Genomic DNA, 26,693 nt, shown 5'->3' on the forward strand with positions numbered 1-26,693 from the left:
TAGATAATGTGAAAGGCACTGCTTAATATTTGTGATGCTTTTTAAAAAAAAAGAAAAAAAGAAAAACTTGTTGGTTCTGAGATATAAGTTCTTATGACTGTGGTGCCACCTAGTGACATAAATCAGTACAATCCTGCAATATTAAACATTGCATACAAATGTACATTTCTTTTTTTTAAATCAAACACAACTTTCACATGTTTACTGTAACTGTCACATATTATACACTTGTGTGATAAAACCAAAACAGTCCCATCTTTGTTGATTGCGCCTTTGTGTTACAGTGCAAAATACAGTATGGTGCAATTATTTGTTGTTGTTTGTTTATTCCAAAAACAATGACTTACTCAGTTTGGAAACCAACAAACAAGAGGGGATCCACTCCAGACAGGGTAAAATTCCATGTGCATCTCTGGCATGTGAATTGTCAAGACATTTAAATGCCTTTTTATTTAAAAATGTAGGCCCAGTTTCACAGACAGGATTAGGCCTTAGTTCAATTAGGATTTTTAAGTATCTATTTTGAAACATACACTAGAAAAACACATTACTGGTGTGCATCTTGAGACAAAACAATGGGAGTGACATATGTCAGTACAAGTTACTTTCAGTTAAAACAGCTCAAATGTGCATTTTAGTTTAGGACTAGTTTAAGCCTAGTCTGTGAAACCGGGGGAAATTTCTCAACATTGCATCAATAGATTTAGCTCATTCTTTGCTGACCCGTTTTTGCACAATATGGCTACGAACGTGCGTATTGGTGTCTTCAAAGTAACATTATACTCTTACCTACATTAAATTGCACCTATTATGGAAAATCCACTTTTACATGGTGTTTGGATATAAATGTGTGTTGGCAGTGTGTGAACACAACCATCCTACAATGGAAAAATACACTCACTCCTCTTTTTTTTTAATCTCCTTTAAACCAAAGTGGTCTCATTAGACATCCCGTTTTGATTCTCTGACAGTCCTGCATTACCATAGTTTCCGCCCTCAGCAAGTTGTACGCTGTCTTCCATTTTCTCCGCATTTGAGCAGCTTTATCGACAACAACATCTCATAGGCAATCCCAGTGTTCTGTTGTTGGATGTAAGAGTGAACATAGGAGTTTTCATTTTCTCCCAACATCTGAGCCACTGAGGATGCAGTGGATTAATATTTGAAGGTAATGCGCTCTAAAATATACACAAATTCGTGTATGTCTGCACAAATAATTTCACTCCAGAAATTATGTTTTGTGAACAAGAGGGATGCAAAGGGACAATACAAAATGTCTCAGGTTACGTATGTAACCATAGTTCCCTGAGAACCAGGGAATGAGACTCTGCGTTGAACACGCAATGGGGAACGTCACACGTGACCCGATGTCTGAAAGCCAACTATCCAACAACTCCAATCCCTACTGGCCGGCGACAGCCTATGATGTAATATGCCATGACCCGGAAGTATAAATGAGTGCCTGGAGAAACAGCCAGTATTGTAATGTCTTGAGGGACTGTTCTGCTGGCAGGCAGCCCGAAGCATGGCAAGGAAACGCAGTGTCTCGTTCCCTGGTTCTCAGGGAACTATGGTTACATACGTAACCTGAGACATTCCCTTTCAAAGGGAACTTCAACTCTGCGTTGAACACGCAATGGGGAATGATATATCCATGTTTAAGGAGAGTGCATGTCAAATAATATGGCTGACAAATGTCGAGCAGTTTCGAAGGAAACGCTTAGCAACTCACCCTCGGGTCACACCAGGCTGTCAGTGACAGCATTCCCTATGGCCAGCAGCCCAAGCTTAACCTCAAGAAGGCCTTCCACAGAGGGCCTACCAAGGCCGCTAAGGCATCTGGAACCAACTTTTCCAAAGAGAAAGTGGTCCCTTTAAGGGAATGTGGCCAGAGAACCGAAAGGAACCCCAGCCAGTCACTAGAGGGGAACGAAGTCACCCTCAATGCCACCAGGGAGGACGACCTGGTCTGTCATAGGACAAACTTAGTCTTGGCCACCCTGTCTGAGTACAGAATCTCCATAATGCATTCTTCATAGAAGAGAGCAGGTAAGAGTGACTGCAGGAAGGCAGGAGCAACTGAAACCCACGCGTAGAGATGGGCATCCTGGAGAGCAGAACTCAGCTGAGTGCTATGAACCCTAGTATTGAGGGGAGTTTATACAGGGGAGCACAAACCAGCCTAGGGCTGAATCTTAGGAGGAGGCCTAATTAAGGCCTACCACCATGATCAGCTTAGGGAGCTAAACACTATTACAAACATAACCCTAATAGGGAAGTGCAAAGCTCACCTAACAGGTAGACCATGCAATGGGCACATACTCATGGAGGCAGAAGAGGGGCTTACAGCATTATAGTAGCTATATGTGAAACAGAAGCATATTCAGAAAGTGGCCTGGAGGGTCCACCCTGAACACCTGTCTTGCTGGAGCAGACAGACAACTTCAATGGCAGCATAAGAGGCTGCACAGTGCCCGCATGACAATCCACCTAACACAATCCAACGAGCAGTGTACTCAGTAAAAGCACCTTTTACTCTTTAAAGCAAGAAGAGTACAGCGTACGCCAACAGATGGGCCTATAACCTTAACAGGCACGTGGCATCAGCTCGTGGCAGTGTTTAGGCACTAGGCCCCGAGAACGATAAATAACTGAACCAAAGGAGGTTAGATTTATCACCTGGGCCTCTGGCCAACCAGAAGTGTATACAGATAATTCTCAGAGAGAAATATACACAAACATACACCAGTATGTTCAAAAAGGCAGCCCATAGGGCCTAGCAACCTCTAAGACATATGGCGTAAGTCCAGTGACCACGTTTACGAGGCTGTGCTCTAGAAACCCTGATACAGGGGAGCACAAACCAGCCTAGGGCTGAACCTCAGGAGGAGGCCTCATGGAAGCCTACAACCCATGATCAGCTTAGGGAGCTTAGCACTATTACACAGACAACCCTAACAGGGAAGTACAAAGCTCAACCTAACAGGTAGACCATACTGGTGGCACATAATCATGGAGGCCAGAAAGGGGCCTACATCATGATAGTAGCTTTATATGGAGCATGACTCCCACATTAAAAGCATTTCGTCATATTAGAAGGACATTCAGTGGTGGCCTGTGAGGGCCACCTTGAACACCTGTCTTGCTAGGAGCTGGACATATGACTCAATGACAGTAGTTAAACTGTAAAGTGCCCACATGACAATCCACCCAGACTCAAGGAGGCTGATGTAGTTAGAAACCAAACCTCAGTAAGGTTTTACGACAAAAACTCACCCCTGAGAGGTCAGCCACTCAGAACAGTACTCGGAAAAAGCACCTTTTTACTCTCAAAGCAAGAGGAATACATAACTGAACTCCAACATGCTACACAAATGCTACCCATTTGTCCATATAACACAAACTGTGCCATGTAAACTAACATGTAAACTAAAAGGTGGCCTTATTCCCTAGTAAACACATGGCATCAGCCAGTCCAAGACCAAACCAACCAACAGGCCATGCATTCAGTGGAAAACCTTTCACGTATAATACTGAGAGAACAAATGCATATTAAGCCACCATTCTCCACGAGAGACCTGCTTAAGGCCTACTCAACAGAGGTGGGACGTGGCCGATGGTGGTATGGGTACTTGGATTCCCATGCATCCCACCAACAAGTCAGCTAAAAAGGAGACCTTATGGGGCTTACAATCTCAGCAACAAGTGGCGTTCATCCTGTTCGCAGAATAAAAAACAAACTGTGCCAACGTGTTATCCAACAACACTAGAAAGGAGGCCTGTTGGGGCCTACCGTTCCAATGACACGTGGCTTCAGCTCGTGAAATAAAGGGAACCAAGCTACAGGGGACCAGCTCTAGTTCAACACTAGCTGTGGGAATTCCAACAGGCAATGTATCCTAAATCATGTGACTAAAGGGATGCCAACATGGTCTAAGGGAGGCCTAAAATGGCCTACTGCCTCAAACGGACACGTAGCAAAAGGCTGTGGCAGTGTAAACTATGTGAGCAAACTATGATCAGCTAACAGCACTTAGAGATACAACAGCACAAGAAATACAATTGCTAACTAGAAGGCTAATTAACCATAAGAACCTACAATCAAAGTTATATGCAATATAGCTGTTAACAAGATCACAAAAAGGGAGCTAACAGAAACCAGCTTTTCTCAAAAAGTGGTTCTATACTACCCTGATTATGCAATCCAACAGGTGATGCACTCAGTAACACCATTGATGTCACGATCACGTCTGTTCCTGTCACATCCCGGACTACATCTCCCATCATCCTCTCTGCCACTCACCTGCACACACTTCACACTAATCACTAATCACCACACCCAACTGCAGCTCATTACACGGACTATAAAAGACTCATACACACACCACCTCACTGCTAGGTCTTGTTTTCCCTGTGTTGCATTACCAAGTGTTATATCCTGTCTGCCTGTCCTGTGTTACCGTTCCTGCCTGTTTCCTGTTTGTTGACCCGTTGCTGCCTGTCCTGACCATCGCCTGCACCCTGACTACGATTCTGCCTGTTCCTTGTTGTTCCCGTTTGACCCTGCCTGTATGACAACGCTCACTGTAAATAAAGCTTTGCATTTGGATCCCTACCTGAGTCCCGCCTGCGTTACAATTGAACCTACTAATGGGGAATATTAGGTCACCAATGTCTCCAATAGCGGCTACATGAAAAAGCCTGCTATTATGAAAACAGGTGCTAACCTGTGGCAGCATAAGTAAGCTCACATATAATGTAGAGCAAAAGTCTAGAACTTCAAAGTAAACACAACGCTTTAATGTATATGCTATTTTTAAAGAGGAAAATAATTTTCTCCTTGCAGATTCTCAAATCTGTACTGAGCCATAGAGGACGGATGCTAAACACTAGCAATGTCAACTCAAACTTGATTAAAGAAAACAAGTGGCTCAGAGGAAAAAACACATTTTCCATAGCATAAAAGTTCTAGAAAGTGGGGCCTTGCACACACAGCATGACTTATCTACGTAAAAGATAAGGCTCTACCACCTGAGATAACAGCATCAGGAAGTCTAAAAACAGTCTACAACCTAGCTGTTAAACTCAACAATTGCACCTACATAGCAAGGGGATAATGGGAATACGGCCTAACAACTCCCTCGGGAGAAGGCCAGAACTAGGAACTATACAACCTGACAAGGTATAGTATACATAGGTATATATTTAAATAACGCACCTAAGTTCTAGCCTGGCCGCTAAGCTACAGGCCTTCTTGCCTACGAGCCTAGTGAAGCCTGGGCTTCACCTCCAAATCTCATGCATAAGAGAAAGAAAGTAAAGCTCACAAGCAAACAATGTCAGGCAGCCGACTAAGGCCTACCTAAACATACATACTAACTGAAGTGACGAATGCTAATACATGAAAAGGATGCTACATGAAAGGATGGAACCTAAGGTTCTTTTAAGCCTAAAAGATCCTCTCACTATCAAACCGAAAAAGCAGGCTGAAATAATCACTATGGGCCTAGCCATCAGTCTGACCATAAGAAGCATCTGAGCATGATGTATGTCTATATATATGTGTGCGCACACATAAAACTTAGTGATGGAGAGTCGACTCCAAAAGAGTTGATTCCTTGACTCTGAATAGCCCCAGAGCCAGGGTCAACTCCAGCACAGGAATCGACTCTCGGTGTCGACTTTGTTGCGGTGTCTGGAATCGCTCACTTGTTTACCGATTCTCGAATCCATAGCCTACATAATGCATGGAAGTGAAGTGCATGCTGTCCCTTTAACACCGAATCCATGGATACTGACACATGGATATTTCACCCAAATGTTTACGTCCACTTAAGCCATAACCGACTGTATTCATGTGAGATACTCCACATGATGGACATTCTGACAACTATGTGTGCATTTGACCATTCAGGTGCGAGGAGAACTGATCCTGTGTTGTCTGATAAGAGAACTAGGATCGTGCACAAGCCAGAGAGAGAGCGTGCTTCTGGTTTGTGTCATTCAGAGTGATTCCCCTATCCCACCTTCACTAATCGACAACGAATTATGATTGAAAGCATGCAGTTCACAATGTGTGTGTTGTCACCATTAATTTTGAAGTATTTCCACGCCTCTGAGGCTGACATTGTTTCTGCTGCTGCCGCCGGTGTTTCTGTGCACGGACAATTCTGTCACGTGAGGTATCTGTGGTATTTTTACGAGTACGAGTACAAGTACATGAGCTTGGTATTAGGCCCGATACTGATACTAGTATCGGTACCGGTGCACCCCTACCAGATACCTCTTTAGTGACTTCAACACAGCTGGCTGAGAATGGTCATAGAGCCCATAGTTTTGTTTTAATTGCACTTTTCAGATCAGAATCTCTTCTGTCTATTGATTCAGACTCTTTTTGACCACCTCAGTAAGAAAACATCTTACCTTAACAGCTTGATCAATGCTCATGGCACTGCAACCAATACAATATATCCATACACGATTCTTTCATAGAAGTGCATAACTAAGAGCGTTAGGGGTGTGGTGAGACATTTAGCTCACGAGATGAGACAGGATTGAGTTCACGAGAACGAGACAAGAGTTTTACACAGTATTTTTAAGAAATCCTCAATGATGAATGGATATCTCCATTTATGCATATTGAATTTTACAGACAAATTTATGCCTGTGTGAATACAACTTCCAGTACTCCCCCCTTAAAAAAAGACAGCGATTGCTTGGCGAACTGATGAAGGCAGCTTGGTATATTACTACAGCTATTATGTGCGGCTACCCATAGAATTTAGTGTTGCTCTGGCTGGTATAGTTACTAACACCAGTATGATCTTCTCCTTCTGATTTTCCTGTTAGGTACCCAAGTCATCTTCCATATATTGAACTTCTGTCGATCATGATAACGGACCACCCATTCCTTAGGGAAAGTATTGGGTCAGGATATGTACATTTTCATTTGCATTAAAGTATTTTAGTATTTAGTTAGAGGTAAATTTTGATCGCAAAAGTCATTAAATGGCTGTCGATGATGACCCTGTCAAACTAGCCATCAAAGACTAGAGATTTTAGCCTAGGCCAAGGATTCTTTAAGGATTCATAAAATTAGTCTTAGATAACAAAATCATGGCCAGAATCCCACAGTGTACACCCGCCTTAGTTGGTACTATACTTGTCAGTAGTATAATTGATGCAGGAATTGCAGCTGCAAAAAGACGTAAGGTTGAATTATTTTCTACTCAGAGTCACATCAGAAGCATGTGTGTGCATGTAAACATCAGTGCGAATTTCCACGATATCGAGCATCACCTTTTGCTTTGCAGTCAGAGAACCTGCGAATGATCGCTTGTCATCCTCTTTTTATTGAAAATAAATGCAACTCTTGTAATTTTGCAAACTAATGAGCCCGTTAATGTGCAAAATAATTGGATTATCGTTTCTACCATATCATGTAAGGTTTATAGAAATAATAAATGAATGTGTATTCTGTTGAATTATTGATTTTCCTCTGACAATAATGACAGTTGCCATTCTTATAAATTGAAACCCGCCTATTAAAGAAGGTACTACAGAAGAAGGATACTAACTAGGGGTGCAACAGTTGCTCACTGTTCAGTTTGTATCACGGTTTTAGGCTCACGGTTTTGGTACAGTTAGGTATGTGCTATGTTCAGGTAAAAAATTACTACTGTCAAATATAAATAAAGAAAATAAGAACAAATAATCAAACAGCACAAATAAATACAGTAAAGCAAAGATACAAATAAATAAAGCTTTTCAGTTTATGTATCCAGTTTTCAGGTACAGAAATTGAATAAAGTAGCTAATAATATGTAAAATAACATTGCATGTAATCTTCACTGTATAAATTAAATGTCAGTCATTATTAAGTTACTATTCCGTCATGAGCAATGAGTGATTTCCTTGTTTATTGTTGTTTGATTAACATTAAAAACACATACAGACAGCAGGAATGCAAGGGCTGCTATCACATGGTTAAGAACAAACAGCCCTTTGTGTCATTCGAACAAAGTATTGACTTGGGATTTCATTACCACACAGATGTTGCATATTGGATGTAAGCAATATTTATTATTACATAACTCTCAGGGTTGTGGAAGGCTTTTATTAATAATAAAAAATAAAACAAAAACACAACAAAAACTACCCCGTGGAGGAAAACAGACTTGACAAAAACAGGACACGGCTTGGCTTGGCTTGACTTGACACCAGGGAAATATTAACAACAACGGACCAGCACAGGACTGGGAAACACAAGGAGAATAAATAGGAGAGCAAATAATGCAGGTAACGAGGGAAGACAGGTAGGGCAAATCAACCAAATAATCAGGTAACAAGATGGGCGGGGTCAAGACAATAGACATGAGAGCACATGGCACAAAGAAACATGACAAGCCATGTGCTCACACCAAACAAAACAAAGACACAAGTACATGGCCAATGAAGACAAATCACAAGCCATGTGCTTACACAAGACGAGACATGAACACGTGACTATGAAAACTCATAAGCCACGTATTCACACAAAACAAGACAACATGAGAGCACGCAGCCCGTGAACACAGACTGCGTGATACACAACAAAAGACAAAAACACAACATGAAAGCACGCGGCAGGTGGAAACAACCGCGTGCTACACAAAACATGACAATACAAGAGACAAAACATGGGACTAGAACGCACATCAAGTGAAGGAACACTCGACCGTGCGCTCACAAGAAAGACAGGACTGGGAGCGCGAGTGTCCGAATCCCGACACAAAACCGAAACCAAACTAGACACGAGTGCCGGGATCCGAACGCCACGCTCCCAACATGAAAACAAGGCACACAGACAAGAGAGCGCACAGCCCCAAGAACACTCGAGACCGTACGCTCACACAAAAACACGACAAGAACGGGAGTGTCAGATCTCTGTCACAAAACCAAGAAATAAACTAGACCGAAGTGACAGAACCCTGACACTTAACTATCAGTGTCATTTAAAAAGCTTCATTAACATTTATTTCTATTTCAGAATTTTACAGTTTGAGTGTAATAAAATAGAGTCACAGACCATTTAAATAAAGCTTGCCACAGTACAAGAAACAATATAAAAGCCATATATAATGTATAGGCCTAGTAGTTTTAAAAAATATCAAAAAGTTTGAAATCTATGGTCTACGGAAGAGGATTAGGGCCAAGCAATAATACAAAAATAAAACCATCTTGAGATTAAAGTCCTTAAATTATGAGAAAAAAAGTCATTAAATTACGATAACAGATTCGTTAAATTATGAGAAAAATGTCGTTAAATTTCGAGAAAAAAGTCGATAAAATGTTGAGTATAAAGTCATTCAATTACGAGAAAAAAATCGTTAAATTACTTTATTCTCATAATTTAACAAATTTGTTCTCGTAATTTAAGGACTTTATAATAGCAAGGAACCTGATTGCAGCAATCTTAGACCTGAATTTAGGGTCTATATTTCCTAAAGTATAATAAACCATCAGCAGTTTATTTACACAAGCGTGTGACCCTAGGGGATTGCATATCTCTATTTCATCGGTGTACAAAATTAACTGCAAAGCAGAGGTTTACTCACAATAATGGGTGGGATTTGAAAAGACTCCCATCAGAAATGTCATAGAAAAAATCATCTTTGTTCAAGCTCTGTGGTGTGGTGCTGATCATATCCAAAATTCTGGAATGGGCCAACAACTGTTCAAAACTTTTGTTTTTGATTGCAAGAACCCTTGATTGTCCTTTCTTAATTCTAAAGACCCTTTGAGTCATCACAATCTCCTCTGGCTTAACTGGGTTAAAAAACTCCTGAATGGTTTTGTCCTATGGCCATAATGGAGAAGGAATCCTGAAAATTGTCAAATGCTGCCAGTGCCTCCTCTTGGAGCTGCTCCGCACTGTCTGAATATCTCTCAAAGATCCCCTTTATTTGATTCATTAATGTATCCAGAAGAGAAGTCTGATACTGCTGAACTCCAGAGACAATATTGTTGACACTCCTCTGAAATATATAAATAAATGATAAAAAAACAAAGTGTCAAAAACGCCTCGGTTACGTATGTAACCCTCGTTCCCTGAAGGAGGGAACGGAGACGTACGTCAGTAGTGACCGACGAATTGGGATATCGCTTAGAGAGCCCTATCATCTTCGTGTAAACTAAAACAAGCCAATGGAATTGGCGTGCGATATTTGCATAATGCGCACCGCCCCCGACAGGTGTATATAAATAGGAAGCAGATGCAATCGCACTCTGTTTTTCGCTGAGGAGACAACTGGTGTCCGCGCTACAGCGAGGGTACAGAAACTGTGGCGACGGGACGTACGTCTCCGTTCCCTCCTTCAGGGAACGAGGGTTACATACGTAACCGAGACGTTCCCTTTCAGTCGGTCACATTCGACGTACGTCAGTAGGGACCGACGAATTGGGATCCCAACTAAAGCGCCACAGTTACGAAACCCCTTCCAGTGCCCAGCGCAAGCTCAGCCGCCCATAGCACCGGCTGGCGGTGAAGGGGGCGAGCTTACACAGAGAGAGTCTACTGCCGTCTAACCAATACCCACTAAGTAAACTAGACTACACTGGCGAAGCGAACCCGTAAGGGATGCTGCGGGGGCCACTACCTACCCAATGGGGGAGGAATTTACGTGGAAATACAGATATGGACTGGCCCGGGGGGCAGTACGCATATGGAGTCCCTGGGATGGCTCCACCTGGTAGGGGGAGACTCATCTGGCAGGTGACAGCAGAGCTGGCTCTGCTAAGGGAAAGACACGGACTCGCCGTGGATAATTACACATATGGGACCTCTCACGTAGAGGGGTCACGACATATGGGCCCCAGCCAACAGACAACGTCAGCGACGGATGTAGGCCTGGCATCAGACACTCCGCAATGTCCGAGCCGAAGGGGCAGGCGTAAGAACTCGACAGGGTTCGCCAAGCGGGGAACACGACTGGAGTGAAAGTATGCACGTATCCGGCCAGTGGCGGGAATGGCATTGCAAGCTGACACTTAGAGCGGGTACAACACGTCTACCGACTAGTGGATGCGAGTACACGTGAGGATACCGGCTCTACACGTAGGCTATAAAACCTAGTGACCGTGTTTGGTGTCACCCAGCCCGCAGCTCTACAGATATCTGTCAGCGAGGCGCCATGAGCCAGCGCCCAGGAAGAGGCCACCCCTCTGGTGGAGTGGGCTCTCAACCCGAGCGGGCAAGGCACGCCCTGGGATTCGTACGCCAAGGCGATGGCATCCACTATCCAGTGGGCCATCCTCTGCTTGGAGACAGCCTTTCCCTTCTGCTGGCCTCCGTAACAGACGAAGAGCTGATCTGAGGTCCTGAAGCTTCGCGTTTTGTCCACGTAAACGCGCAGAGCGCGGACGGGACAGAGCAAAGCTAGGGCTGGGTCTGCCTCCTCCGAGGGCAGCGCTTGCAGGTTCACTACCTGATCTCTGAAGGGAGTGGTAGGAACCTTGTGCACGTATCCAGGCCGGGGTCACAGGATGACGTGAGAATCACCGGGCCCGAATTCTAGGCACGTTTCGTCGACCGAAAATGCATGCAGATCCCCTACCCTCTTCAGGGAAGCCAATGCAACCAGAAGAACCGTCTTGAGAGACATTAGTGTCAGGTCGACTGATTGCAAAGGCTCAAAGGGATGACCCCGGAGAGCTGTGAGAACCAGGGTCAGATCCCAAGAGGGTACGGAGGAAGGGCGAGGAGGATTCAGTCTCCTGGCCCCCCTCAGGAACCTGACGATCAGATCGTGTTTCCCCAGGGACTTACCCTCAACTGCGTGGTGATGTGTGGCGATAGCGGCAACATACACCTTCAGGGTGGAGGGAGACAGCCTTCGCTCCAACCCTTCTTGCAGCAAGGAAAGCACGGATCCGACCGAACATAATCTGGGGTCCTCTCGGCGAGAGGCGCACCATTCGGCGAACAGGTTCCACTTCAGCGTGTAGAGACTCCTTGTAGAAGGAGCTCTAGCGGAAGTGATGGTGTCTACGACCGTTTGCGGGAGGTCACTCAGAACCTCCGCATCCCATCCAGGGACCACACGTGGAGGTTCCACAGATCGGGACGCGGGTGCCACAGGGTGCCCCGTCTCTGAGTCAGGAGGTCCTTCCTCAGAGGAATCGGCCAGGGAGGGGCTGTCGCGAGGAGGATAAGGTCTGAGAACCAGGTCCGAGTGGGCCAGTACGGAGCCACTAACAGAACCTGCTCCCCGTCCTCCCTGACCTTGCACAGGAGTTGTGCGAGAAGGCTCACTGGGGGAAACGCATATTTGCGCAAACCCGGGGGCCAGCTGTGTGCCAGGGCATATGTGCCGAGCGTGCCGCCGGTCAGGGAATAAAACCACTGGCAGTGGGCAGTTTCTGGGGAGGCAAACAGGTCTACCTGGGCCTCGCCGAAATGCTGCCAAATCAGCTGAACCGCCTGGGGGTGGAGCCGCCACTCGCCCGCAAGTAGAGGCTGCCGTGACAGCTCGTCGGCTGCACGGTTGAGCACACCTGGGACATGAGTGGCCTGAAGGGACTTCAGATACTTCTGACTCCACAACAAGAGATGGCGGGCGAGTTGCGACATGCGACGGGAGCGTAGACCACCTTGACGGTTCATGTACGCAACGGCCGCAGTGCTGTCTGAGCGGACTAGAACGTGCTTGCCTGACAACAGCTTCTTGAAGCGGGCCAGCGCAAGACGTACCGCTAGCAACTCGAGGCAATTGATATGCCAATGCAGCTGAGGCCCCGTCCAAAGACCTGCCACTGCATGCCCGTTGTACGTGGCCCCCCATCCCGTGGCAGAGGCATATGTGGAGACCACAGCATGCCTGTACACTTGTTCGAGGGGTACTCCGGCCCACAGGAACGAAGGGTCCGACCACCGGACAAGGGTGCGACGGCAGCTCGGTGTCACGGGGACACGGAGCGTGCCGCACTGCCACGCCCATCTCGGGACCCGGCCGCGGAGCCAGTGTTGAAGCGGCCTCATATGGAGCAATCCGAGCGGCGTGACCGCGGCTGCAGATGCCATATGCCCCAGGAGCCTCTGAAAATCTTTCAGTGGGGCCACTGTCCTGCGCTTGAGCGAGCTCAGGCAGTTCAACACCGACTGGACGCGCGCCTCTGTGAGACGCGCAGTCCGTGCAACAGAGTCTAGCTCGAGACCGAGATAAGAGATCCTCTGCCCGGGGGCGAGTTTGCTCTTGTCCCAGTTGACCCGAAGACCCAACCGGCTGAGGTGAGCTAAAACCATGTCCCTGTGTTCGCACAACTGCTCTCGCGAGCTGGCCAGGATCAGCCAGTCGTCGAGATAGTTGAGAGTACGAATGCCCTGTTCCTTGAGGGAAACAATGGCCGCCTCCGCAACCTTCGTAAAGACGCGGGGTGACAGGGCCAGCCTGAAGGGTAGGACTTTGTACTGATATGCCCGACCCTCAAACGCAAACCGGAGGAAGGGTCTGTGTCGAGGCAGAATCGAGACATGAAAGTACGCATCCTTCAGGTCTATTGCTGCAAACCAATCCCGGGGACGGACGCATTCGAAAATGCGCTTCTGCGTGAGCATCTTGAACGGCATCCTGTGAAGATACCGGTTCAGGACGCGCAGATCCAGAATTGGCTGTAGCCCACCGCCCTTTTTCGGTACAATCATATCTGCTGGAGGGACCGGCTCAATTGCATCCTTCGCCAGTAGGACAGCAATCTCCGCCCGGAGAACAGGTGCACTGTCCAACGACACCTGAGTGAAGTGGAGACCCTGAAAACCGGGGGACGCCGGGCGAACTGAATCGCATAGCCGAGTCTGATAGTGCGAATGAGCCAGCAGGACGGGCTGGGAAGCGTGATCCACGCCTCCAGACTCCGAGCCAGCGGGACCAAAGGCACCACAGACGCACTGGGGGTGGGGCAGCAAGGCAGAGAGGGACCCGACTCGGACGGCATGGGAGCGGCCCGGAGTGAGGTCGGACTCTGCGAGGCAGCATTGTGCATGGGAGACGGCGCACGGGACGCGGTCTGCGCCATCACACTGCAGGCAAATTGGGAGGGGGCTGCAAGCGGCGAGGCGGGGCCTGGCACACTGGCTGACACACCCTGTTGTGACCTGGAGTTTGAGGAAACTGCTCTTTTTGTGAAAAAGTGGGTACCGGGCGGTGGACAGACAGACATCACAAATTCCCCCCGACCCTCCTTCGGGGGTGGGAGAGATGATGGTATACTCTCCCAAAGAGCGAGAACCTTCCCCTCCAGGTTGCCCGTTCCAGGGCCGTGACTTCTTTTTACGTTTGCCACCTGGCTTAGCTGAGACGGGCTGGGCACCACGCCCGCGACCGGCACCCTGCTGTCTGGCTGGTGTAGGCTGCTGCTTTGCCGACTTAGCAGGGGCGGAGGACGACGCAGGCAGGCGCCCCGGCGACGAGCAGGCTGAGGCTGGGCCACAGGCGGCTGGGTGGAGGCAGCAGCGGACCGCCGTGGCATGACGTGACTGATAGCCTCAGCCTGCTTCTGTGCAGCGGAGAACTGTTGGGCGAAGCTCTCCACTGCGTCGCCGAATAGGCCGACCGGGGACACGGGGGAATTTAGGAACCGCTGCTTGTCGGTATCCCGCATGTCCGCCAGGGTCAGCCAGAGATGGCGTTGCTGGACTACCAAGGTAGACATTGCGTGACCAACAGCGCGTGCTGTCACCTTCGTTGCCCGGAGGGCAAGGTCAGTGGCAGCGCGCAGCTCCCCCAGCAGCTGTTGGTCAGGACCTTCCTGGGGCATCTCCGACAGCGCTTTTGCCTGGTAGACCTGCAAAAGGGCCATTGCGTGCAGGGCAGAGGCAGCCTGCCCACAGGCACTGTAAGCTTTCTCAGTCAGACCGGCTGAGAATTTACAGGCCCAGGACGGGAGACGCGGCTCACCACGCCAGCCAGTGGCCGTTGGACACAGCTGCATCGCAACAGACCGCTCGACTGGCGGGATCCTCGCGTACCCCCTGGCTACCCCGCCGTCCAGGGAGGTGAAGGCAGACGCGGGACCAGGCCTCGCACGAACACTTCCGGGAAGAATGGCATTGGGGCGAGACGCTGGGTTTGACCAGCGCGACCCCCCCCCCAAGTACCAATCGTCCAATCGAGATGGGCCGGGACAGAGTGGAGGGTTCCACTCAAGCCTGACACACAAGGCGGCCCGGGAAAGCACAGCCGTCAACTCGGGATCCGACTCGGGCCACGCTACGCGTCCGGGTCCTCCCCCGAGGACTCTGGCTCACCTTGCGATGCAGTGATCGACATCTGATCCGCTGCTGGCGCACCAAAGGTAACGGCTGGACAGTCCGAAGAGGGACCAGCGGAAACCAACGGCGGCACGATGGGTTGCGGTGCTGATGAGGCGGCAGGGGCCCGAGGAGCGTTTCCGCTCGGCGGGGAAGCCCTGACCGTGATCCTCAGGTCACCCTTCCTATACACCGCCGAACCGTCATTCCGGCCCGGGCCGGAAAAAACGGTCGAACGGGGCATAGGAGAGGAGACCCCCGCTTCCTGAGACTTCAGGAAGGAGAGTCTCGACCTCAGCACCGCGATAGTCATGTTCCCGCAATGGGAACATGAACCATCCACAAAGGCTGCTTCAGCGTGCTGAACGCCCAAACACGAGATGCAGCGATTGTGCCCATCAGCAGGGACCAGGGAACGACCGCACCCAGTAACGCACAGACGAAATGACATACTGTCAGGGTTCGTCTGTAAGCTCTTTTAGAAGGGGAAACAGTCAACTCGCTCGTGCCGAAGCACACAGGGAGTGACGAGATGTGCCAGGTACACCACTCCCTGGACACACCGAGGAACCGGCCCAAATCGCAACACACACTTTCACTCTTAGGCGTGTGCTGTGAAAACAGCAGTTGAGAGCTATAGCTCGGCTCCTCGGGAGCTCGCGACCTCGCTGTAGCACCGTAACTACCGGCACACGGCTTGCTGAGAATCCTCTTCGAGGCAGTTTAATTTCTCACGAAGTTAGTCTTCTGAACAGGACACCACTGAATGGCTCTGAAGCGAAAGACAGAGTGCGATTGCATCTGCTTCCTATTTATATACACCTGTCGGAGGCGGTGCGCATTATGCAAATATCGCACGGCAATTCCATTGGCTTGTTTTAGTTTACACGAAGCTGATAGGGCTCTCTAAGCGATATCCCAATTCGTCGGTCACTACTGACGTACGTCGAACGTGACCGACTGAAAGGGAACCTAAAATTCTGTTAAATAAAACTCAAGTAACCTCCCACCCGCCATAAATACTTGATAAAAACAATTGTAGCCTTTGTAGTGTGGATTCTACACACACAAATGTGCATTTGTGAGAGAACTGATGTATTTTGCTTTGATTGCACCTTTTCAAAAATGTATTCATTACATGTACATTTACCACTAAATAAATCAAAATTATTCATTTTGATGCACTGAAAGGGGTGTTAAAGTGATCAAGCCAATCTCAAAAAGAAATATCTGTCAACATTCACCCTCATGTTGTGAACTCAATATTTATGACTTGTATAGGACACAAATGGTAAGAATGTGTTTCCAATGACTAATAACATTTCCACCTCAGAATATGGAATTAAGTGAAAATATTTGGTGTTCTTCAGAAACAAGCGAGTCAAACAGACTGTAGAGTTACATGAGGGTGGACAACAATGACAGATTTTTCATCTTTTAGTGTACTATCTATTTTAAATAAAGTTATAAAAATGTTTGAAAGCTTAGAATCTCTAGTTTTCATATTTGGTGATAAATAAATTACATAGGAGCAGTAATTTATCAATTTGCAACAAGCATATTTTCATACTCATAAGGCATGTTCAGACCTTTATTTTGAAATAGCGATGAACATGAAAAATCATTAAAGATTGGTTGAAACATGTTTGTTTTCATTCCAAGAGTTCAGAAGATAACATCCATTAAATGTTTTTGAGAAAAAAGGTCTGAATATGTTTTTAATAGATAAAAAAAAAATTCATTTATGATTGTGGCGGCAATCTATAACCCACAAACATGTTATTTTTATGTTTATTAGAGGCTGAATTCATATCAAATTCTGCCAAACTTCCCATACTACATCTATATAGGATGTCTACTTCATAAATTGTATGAAAATAATGGAAATATATGGTTCAGATCACTCAAACCATATATGGAAATGGAGGCGCCTTTATATGGTCAGTAATGGAGCTTGGTTGTCATCTAGTGAAAAAGTGTGGTACTGCGCCCAAACAAAATCTTACTGAAAGCTCATTTTTTGAGATATCAACCTGAAATTTGGAACACAGCTTGTTCAGATTTTTGGCTTTGAGTTCCTTGCAGTTTTAGAGTAAAACTTGTTTTGTAAAATACATATTTTGTATAAAATATTATATTTTTACATTTTATATTTTCATTAACTTAAACGTCTATAACGTTTTTTTTCTGTTTTACTTACATATGTTATTTCACATCTATAATAATCTGCCAAATTTCATCTTTAAAACAAGACCAGCCTTATGTCTATACTCCAAAGTATTCTTGAATTACAACCTTTTAAGTTTGGATAGTGCATTTTCTTGTCTAAAAAAAAAGTGGGGGTGACAGTTAACAGGTTAAGGTAGATTAAGGTGGGAATCAGATAATCATGTTTTTCTTTATCATCCCATCAGCATGTGTGACTGAAACGACAATGGCAAATCCGAGATGCTGCGAATTTGTCTTAAACGAAACCAGTGTTTCATGTACATGTTTTAAATAGTTTGACATTCATGCTTGCTCACTTTGTCATTTTGTCTTCTTTTGTGATGCTGATTTAGTGCTAAGAAAACATCATCTGACATTTTGAAAAGAATCCGAACAACGAAGGAAAGTCATTCTGAGTTAATCTCACTTCATTGTATGATGCAAATTTTATTTTGAGTATCCAAAACTGCTAACGTTAGGTTCAAACGGTCCATGACCAGGCCATTCCACCGAATGGGTTACATTTGCTTGTTGTAACTCTTCAAATTTAAACTTTATTTTTTATCTTTTTTCAACAATGAATCTAATAATACACACATTTAACTATTTGAAATGTGTATTGGTCAATCTCAGGCAACTTTAATTTTTTTTACAAGGTTTCAACGCAGAAGATGGATGCATGTTCATGTGTAATAGCATGCCAGTTATTTCCTTTGTATTCACCTCAAGAAAGTGTTTATTTTGAAGAAATGGTTGGTTATTTGTTCAAATAATTGGTATTTTTTGAGAAAAAAAATCACTTTATATTAAGGAAAGGTGTATTTTAATAAAAAAACTATTTTCTCATTAAAAAGAAGTTTATATATTTTTAAATAATTTAATTTATTTAACAATTGTGTAAATGATGGATCAAACAAAACTGAAAAAACAGTGGTTTAATTTTATTTTCCTAGAAAAATAAATACATTTTGTAACAGGACTGAGCACTTTGTAACAGGAATGAACGCTGGGTAACAGGACTGAGTGTCCATATGTGTGTGTATGTGTGTAAGAAAAAGAGTGTGTTTATGGCCGTGTGTGCATGTGTGTGAGTGAGATTTCTGTGTTGAAGGGATGTTCTATGTGCTAGTAGTACATTACAGTGAAGGAGGTGGAAAGAGAAAGAAGGAGAGCAAGGAAAAGAGAGAGGGGGGAGAGGGAGGGAAGTAAAGACAAAAAAGAGGGAAAACGATAGGGTTGCTGGTGTTTCACTCCTTTCCTTGCAGCATGCCATGGGTGTGTGTTTCTTGCACCTGCAAAGTATAGGTTCTCTCCATCTTCTACAAAAGATAAAGAAAGAGAAAGACAAAAAGATGAAGTCACGTCGTGGTGGACTGGCTCCATGCAATGTATGGCATTCATACTGTAAAACTAATCCTAAAAATCTATAATTTAAGTTATTTCAACTGTAAAACTCATGATACAGGTGAATAGTATTATATCAGCTAATATTTACATTATTAAATCACAAAACAGAGGATTTTACTCACTCCTGTTACTCTTAACTCACTCCTGTTATTTTTCATATAAGTAACAGGACTGAAAGTAACAGGATTGAGTTTTTAAGCAAAAATGATCAAATACTTGACATATGGACACATGCTAATATCATTAGGACACTAGGTAAGTCACTAGTATTTGCTCAAAGTTAATATTTTTAAAAAATAAACAAGTAACATCAAAGAAATAATTTAGGTAACAGGACAGTACGTTGAGATTGACCTTCTCAGTCATAGTTACAATTTCATCAAATATACAGAAATTAAAATAGGAGAACTTACTTTTGGTCTTCTTATGGCCTGAATAAGATCCAGATGATGCAACTTCCTGTTGAAAATGTGTCTAGTGGAATGTTCCAAGTGTTTTAGAGGGGGAAATGTGTGAGGGTAACAGGACTGAGTGAAAACCTGGGGATACGACTAAAATGTGTATTTTCTATAACATATTATGGATTTATTATGACATTTATTTTTGTTTAGCACAGATGGTATATGGAGTAACACAACAGTGCAAAAATAATAAGATTTCTGAAAGACTTTAAGGATTATATTTCATGATAAAGTTTAGGTTTAGTTAGCGGGGACATGTAACAAATGTTTTATTTTTTAGTATTCTAGTAGTTTTTAATAATGTTTTAAATTATATATTTTAAATTTGCAGCTAGATTAATGTTTAGGACACGTTGCTTAATAAATATATTTTAGAGTTCATTTTCATGAATATTTATACATAAAATGTGGGGACAGAAATGGCACCGATTCGGTGGAATGGCCTGACCAGTCCTTGTGATGTGAGAGATCATGATGCAAGTAAAATACGTTTACAGTGTATAGGCCTGATAAATGTAGTAAACACAGGTTGAAAGTTTCATTATTTTTTTTCCTTCAAAAGTTCAAAAACCCTACAAAAATATCTTAAATCGTAGCTATGCTTTTGTGCGCTAATATTTTATGTCTGCTAGAGGTCTTTTCAAAACAAAGGCGTAGCTTGATGACGTCAAGTTTGAGCGCAGAATCTTGGGACATGTGGTCTCCACATCAACGGACAGTGTAAAAGAATTGGGATAGGACTCGGGAAGAAATCATGTTCATGGATGCGATTATTAATGTTACTGTAGTATGAAGCAGAGCAGGAGCGAGTGTTGTGGAGCTGAACGAGGAGCTGGAGCGATTGATCAACACGCCTCACGAGCAGCGGGACTTTTAAAAAAAATGAGCGTTTAGCAATATAGGGTATATAGCACTCAAGCGTAAAGCTTGCCATAAAGGACTGGCAAAAGTAATTATATATGTGACAAAATTATATATGTGACAAAAACAGCAAGGAGATATTTTAATTGTTTATTAATAAAGAAATGTTTTCTGAATCATTGTCGGCTGCGAAGATGAAGTTGACATTACTGACTCTTATCATCTCCGCATAATGGACGTGCCAAAGAGAGAGAATGCACATTTAATTCAGATTACATAATCAGAGTAGCCTCTTTCTTTTCGTTTTGAATTATTTTGTTTAAAAGTAGACATTTCAAGCTTTCTATAGATATACTCCTCATGTCTGTGAGGCAAGCAGCCGCTGAGTTTCGGTTCATTTAGCCTATAAGATGCGCTCCAGTTCATGTGCAAGTGCTCGCGCCAGCGCCTCCATTGCATGATTATATTGTCGGCTATATTTGCTTCTTATTTATTAAATCCAGGCAATTGGTTGATGAAACATTGATTAAAATTAAGATAAAAATTTTACAAAACGAAATTCACTTTAAAGAAAGGCTTTCTACTAGTGGTGGGCCGTTATCGGTATTAACGTGCTGTGTTAACGTGATACTCTTATCGGGCGATAAAAAAATATCGCCATTAATCTATTCTCAAAGTTGGGTTGGGAGCTGGGTCTATACTACGCAAGCTATGATGACTTTCACCTTGATATTTTAGCGCGGATGTATACCTAGCCGAATTGATCCTTCGCAAAGACCCGACCCCCTTAGTTACTGTTGCTTTGTCCGACAAGCCGTGGCGCTGTCACGCCTCACAGTGATAAATGCATCACGGAGCAAAGGGGACACTGACAACACGTCAACAGACAAGACAGAGCAGGCTACTTATGATATTTAACAAAGTCCCAGCTTTAAAACTCTGTAGTTTTTTAAGAAATTCAAACAATAAAAACCATTTTGTTGCTCTTTAATGTGTCGTGACCATGGTCGTGACAGACTGCTGTAGCGCCTCAGCTCAAGAGGCTCGTAAACCGATCATCTCTTACTACGAGTCCATTTATAGCATCAAATAAACATGAATGAACATGAGAATCAGTGTTGTTTCAAACACTGAAAGATGTCAGTATACACAATTTTTCAAGTTTAACTCCACCGAGGTTAATCTTCTAACTCCTGACTGCTTTGTCAGACAAAATGACGGATTAGTTTTAGTCATTATTTGGGTAACAGCACACATATTCTGAATGTCTTCCGCAGAATTCAAATGAGCCATTTTAATCTAGATTAACTCCAAAATTACAGTGAGATTAATCTAGATTAAAAAAATTAATCTATGCCCACCACTAATATATATATACACATACACACACAGAGGTGGAAGTAACGAATTACAACTACTCACGTTACTGTAATTAAGTAGTTTTTTCAGGTTTTTGTACTTTTGAGTACATTTTTTAATCTGTAATTTTACTTGTACTTAAGTACAAATTAAGCTAAGTAATCTACTTCGCTACTTGGAAAATCACATTCCGTTACTGAATACGCCAACAATTTGAATTCATATCGAAACCATATGGCTCTGCTTTGACCAGCATATCGGTAGCCAATAAGGTTATCCGATCGTAAACGGACCAATGGAAACCCTGATATTTTACCAGCAGCGCGTTCTCATTCTCCCATCTCCCCGACAGCGAGTTTGACACACACCCGCTCCTCCTGCTGTCACTCGTTTCAGTTACAGCGCAGGATTGCAGGTATTGCGCATAATTTGAATCTATGAAGGTAAAACAGTAGCAAAACCCGAGAGGTTGCTGATTTGAATGTGAGAACTTGTCGTATTAATATTTGTATTTGTAAACTGAAATTTACTTGGGGGGTGAAGCCATTTTATTGGCCGATGCCTGACCAATGAACAACGCCATCCTGTGCGACTTGGCATGCGGTAATAAATATTTGCACATGTATGAGACAATATTTTCATTAAAACATCATTAGTTTTAACGGGTTTTTTGTATTACAGTAAAAGAGTAGTAAAGTCGTTTGTTGGGTGGCTGCTACATGGACCACCAAAACAGCACAATCTGCTCTATGTAGTGACGTCATCGCATACAAAACGTCCCATTTCATTGGCTGACTCCAACCAATAAACGACTTTACTACTCTTTTACTGTAATATAAAACTCAGTTAAAGTAAGACTACCTCTTTGTGCCAAACTTTGCATTTTGGGAATGTATCCAAAAGGTTTATTACCCACTAAGAAACTAATAAAACTGCTGGACTTTGTATTATTGCATGCTAGAAGAGCTATTGCCTTGAATTGGAAGAAAATGGAACCACCCTCAAGAAAACAATGGACCAAAAAACTGTCAGAATGTATAGGACTGGAAAGACTAACTTATATTGCCAAGGGGAAACTAAAAGAATTTGTAAAACTTTGGGAACCTTATATGAACATTATATCTGAGAACTAAAAATATTAGGGGTGTATTGTATTGCAAGTTTCAAGTATGTGAGTGAATGAGTGTGGGTATGTTCACCTGTTCTTTGTCTTTATGTGGACCTGTGTTGGTCTTTTTGAAAAAACAAACAAAAAAAATCAATAAAAATACTGGGAAAGAAAAAAAAATATTTCATTTATTGCCAAACTTTAAGATGTGAATTATATTACTGAAATAAACACATTTAGCGTTGTCAGGCTTTTATTTGTGCTTAATGGATAAAACAAATGAGCTGCGATCTCAGGTTTATGGCTGCTGTAAATTTTACCTGCCACAGGATGGCAGTGTTTCACACTTTTGATGCTTTGAAACCTGTTTGAAACCTTTCCCGAAACGTTTAGAGAAAAGCTTTAAAGATTTAAGAGGCTTCATTTTTCCATCCCTACTCAATGGCTTTAGGCCTTTTTGCAAATGTTTCAGTCGAATTTAGCTGTTTTATTGAGCGTTTACTCATTTTGAGCTTGTTTTTAAAACATTAACAATCTGTAACGTCATATCCAATCAGATTTCTTTTCACCCATATCCCCCACGCCCACCATGTACGCACATACACACATTTGACTTTACAACACACAAACACACTTTATTTATTCTCATTCTCTCTTGCTCTCTTAATATGTAATGAGTTAACGCAGATAGATTTTAATAATCAATTTAAACATTTTGTAAAAAAAAATAATAAATAAAAATAGCGCCCTCTCATGGTATACGAACAGTGCGTACACTGGCGTTGTTCATTGGTCAGGCATCGACCAATAAAACGGCTTCACCCCACCCCTGTTCTGCTCTCAAGTGCTCAAGTCAGTTTTGCTACAGGAATATCGCAAAAACAGTAGCAAAAGTCAAAGCGCCAGGAATTGAACTTGTACTGACAGATCTAAGAGGTTGTAAGCGCCGACTTGAAACTGTACAGCTAAACTGAAGTAAAGTGTAAAAGTAAATGTCACAGACATTTGTGTCTGACATTTTGTATTTGTGAATGCCATTTTACACATTTGTAACTATTAATCTGCAACTACAACTTCGTAACACAGGTGTTTTGATTGTTGTCTGCGTGTGCAAATCGAAACAATCAGCTTTTCAAATCAGGGCTGTGAGTGTAAATTTCAGTTTACAAATACAAATATTAATACTACAAGTTCTCTCATTCAAATCAGCAACCTCTCGAGTTTTGCTACTGTTTCACCTTCATATGAATCATACCCGCAGGTTTGTGGTGAGCGCATTATTGTAACGCGAGAGCACATTCATGTAATGGCAGAAAACAACGCGACCTCTCAAATATACAAGTGAACTGCCTCTCCTCTCTCTCAGACGAGTGCGCGCTCTGTGTAGTGTGCAATCGCAGATCTCTCAGTGCTCTTAAATTAAACATTGCCAAAAGTTATCAATCAATCAGAATAGACTTCCATGTCTGTCCGATGAAAATGCTACAGGAAATCTTATTGGCTATAAGTGAAATGCACCAGAAAGTCTCAACAAACAAAGGTGGATCTTTGATTTCTTTACACTGTAGATGTATGTTTCAGAATGGGGCATCTGTATGATTTTTAGACATAAATAACATCACTGCATACAGACATTACAGGTCCAACCATGCTGATGTTCTTTTTATCTAAATAAACAACACATTATATGGCTCTTAAAGGGTTAGTTCAACCAAAAAAATGAAATTTCTGTCATTAATTACTCATCCTCATGTCGTTCCAAACCTTCGTTCATCTTCAGAACACAAATTAAGATATTTTTGATGAAATCTGAGAGCTTTCTGACCCCAGAGTGCAACGTAATTGCAACCTTTTATGGCCCAGAAAGATAGTAAAGACATTGTTAAAATAGCCCATGTGACTACAGTGGTTCAACCTTAATGTTATAAAGCGACCAGAATACTTTTTGTGTGCAAAAAACAAAAATAACGACTTTATTAAACAATTTCCTCTCTCTGTGTCACTCTCTGTCTCTCTTTTTGGGTGAACTAACCCTTCAAGATACAACGCATATAAAATTCAGTGTTGTTATATTTCATATACCTCAACTGAATTGAGTTAATTTGTTCTTATTTTATTACTGACTACTTGTCTTTTTTGTAAATTCATTTCAGTTTGAAATCAAGCTTTCTTGTGCTGCATGTGAGCTACTGCAACAAAGTTACCCTACTGTAAAGACAAATACACAGAGTGAGTAAATATTTAAGTGAGATTATTGTAATGGTAATTGATCAATGTTATTGGTATTTAAAATGATACTGAATATTGATCACTTGTCTTTGTATTGTGAGCACTAATTCATGCACTTCATGAATAAGGTGAAAGTGCTTTGTTGAAAGTAGCTATTTTCTACTGATTGATTGAATATTGTTTGGCAATTCATTAAATATCGCCGGCTAAAAAGTAACTAGCAATTTTAGTACTTTGAGTAGTTTTTTAGAAGAGTAATTTGTACTTTTACTCGAGTACTTTTTTTGACACCAGTACTTTTACTTGTAATTGAGTATTATTTCATGCATACATACATGCATAATTTGAGACAATATCCTGATTAAATTTCCAGTCTCATTTTATCAATGACAAACCACGTCTATCTTATTAACTACTGTTCATTTTGTGTATAATCAGTATATAAACAAGTGATATTTAATTGTTAATGAGGGATTGGCTGGACTTTGCTAACCCAATTAGTATTTCTCGTCCAATGGTCATACTTCCAGTTTCTCTAGCATTGCATCCTTCTAATGGGCATTTCATGACTTTTCAGAGTGGGTTAAATCTCTTTTTGGCCCATAATATGTATTTTTTTTAAAGTAATTAAAAATAGTTTTGTCTATGCTATTGAAATTGTGGGTTACATCTTTGTCACCTTTTTCACCCATAATACTGATAATACAAGAGCGAGGAACTTACATGTTAATTACAAAGGAAAAACCAATTCATCTGCTATATTCTTCTGTCCTCCGTTTTCAAGGGTAAGATTTCTTTATAAGTCATCAACTCACCCATATGTCTTATTTTTGTGGAACACAAAAGGAGAGAGTCACAGTCTCCGCCACCATTAGAAAAGTGAATTGTGACTGAGGCCGTCAGTATCTTGATGTTCTGCCTTACATCTTCTTTTGTGCTCCAATAAAAATAACATGTTTGGTACAACAGAACATGACCAGTTTTGTTCATGAGTAAATATTGCTTTTAATTTTTTTTTTTTACTTGAGACTGTTTAGCCTGTAATTGGTAAATACTGTATATGCACTGCAAAAAATGCTGTTCTTACTTAGAGTTTTTGTTTTGTTTCTAGTCAAAATATCTTAAAGTTCTTAATAAGAAAAATTAAGATATATAATCTTGTTTTCAGTTTGGATTAAGATTATTTTGCTTGTTTTAAAGAAAGACTCACTTAATTACTCACTTCATTATTTTCCCTAAAAACAAGAAAATAATTTTTACTTGTCAAGAAAATGCTTCTTGATCTAAGAATTTTTAGATATTTAGACTGGAAACAAGACAAAAATTCTAAGTAAGAACAGCTTTTTTTGCAGTGTGGAGACTGAGCAAACTGAAGACAGCCAAAATCATGTCTCACAACACGAGCAATTTCATCTTCATTCATTTTACTCAGTATATTCTCATTACCCCTTCCTTCATCTGTTTTGCCAGAGAAGGCAGATTTTGCCACTGCAGCAATGGTGAGGATTCTGTTTGCCCTCAGTAGCCTTATCTGTCTTGGGCAGTTTGGATTGCATCGTCTCATGTTCCTCCACAGCTCATTTCGCACAAACATTCCCTCGCAATACAGGCAGTATTTATATTTCTTGTGTGTGAACCTGTGTTTTTAAACTTTTAATGTACCTTCTCCTTTTTTAAGGACATTGTGGTTGAAATTGTCTAGGTTTCTCAGCAGTTGTTTCTTTTTTCTTTTTTTTTGATTGTGCTGGTAAACTCAGAGATGATGAGCTTTTTA

The 26,693-nt window shown here is 42.8% G+C and overlaps 2 protein-coding genes across 2 annotated transcripts in view; one reads left to right on the forward strand and one right to left on the reverse strand.

The window, feature by feature from the left end:
• Nucleotides 1-26,693, reverse strand: part of LOC137005952 (gastrula zinc finger protein XlCGF57.1-like) — a 779,808-nt gene that overhangs the window by 742,230 nt on the left and 10,885 nt on the right. The window lies entirely within an intron of this gene.
• Nucleotides 1-26,693, forward strand: part of LOC137006201 (gastrula zinc finger protein XlCGF57.1-like) — a 703,714-nt gene that overhangs the window by 216,065 nt on the left and 460,956 nt on the right. The gene's annotated exons all lie outside the window — the stretch shown is intronic.

Source organism: Chanodichthys erythropterus, chromosome 3 (genome assembly GCF_024489055.1).
Source record: "Chanodichthys erythropterus isolate Z2021 chromosome 3, ASM2448905v1, whole genome shotgun sequence".
In the NCBI taxonomy this organism is placed as follows: domain Eukaryota; kingdom Metazoa; phylum Chordata; class Actinopteri; order Cypriniformes; family Xenocyprididae; genus Chanodichthys; species Chanodichthys erythropterus.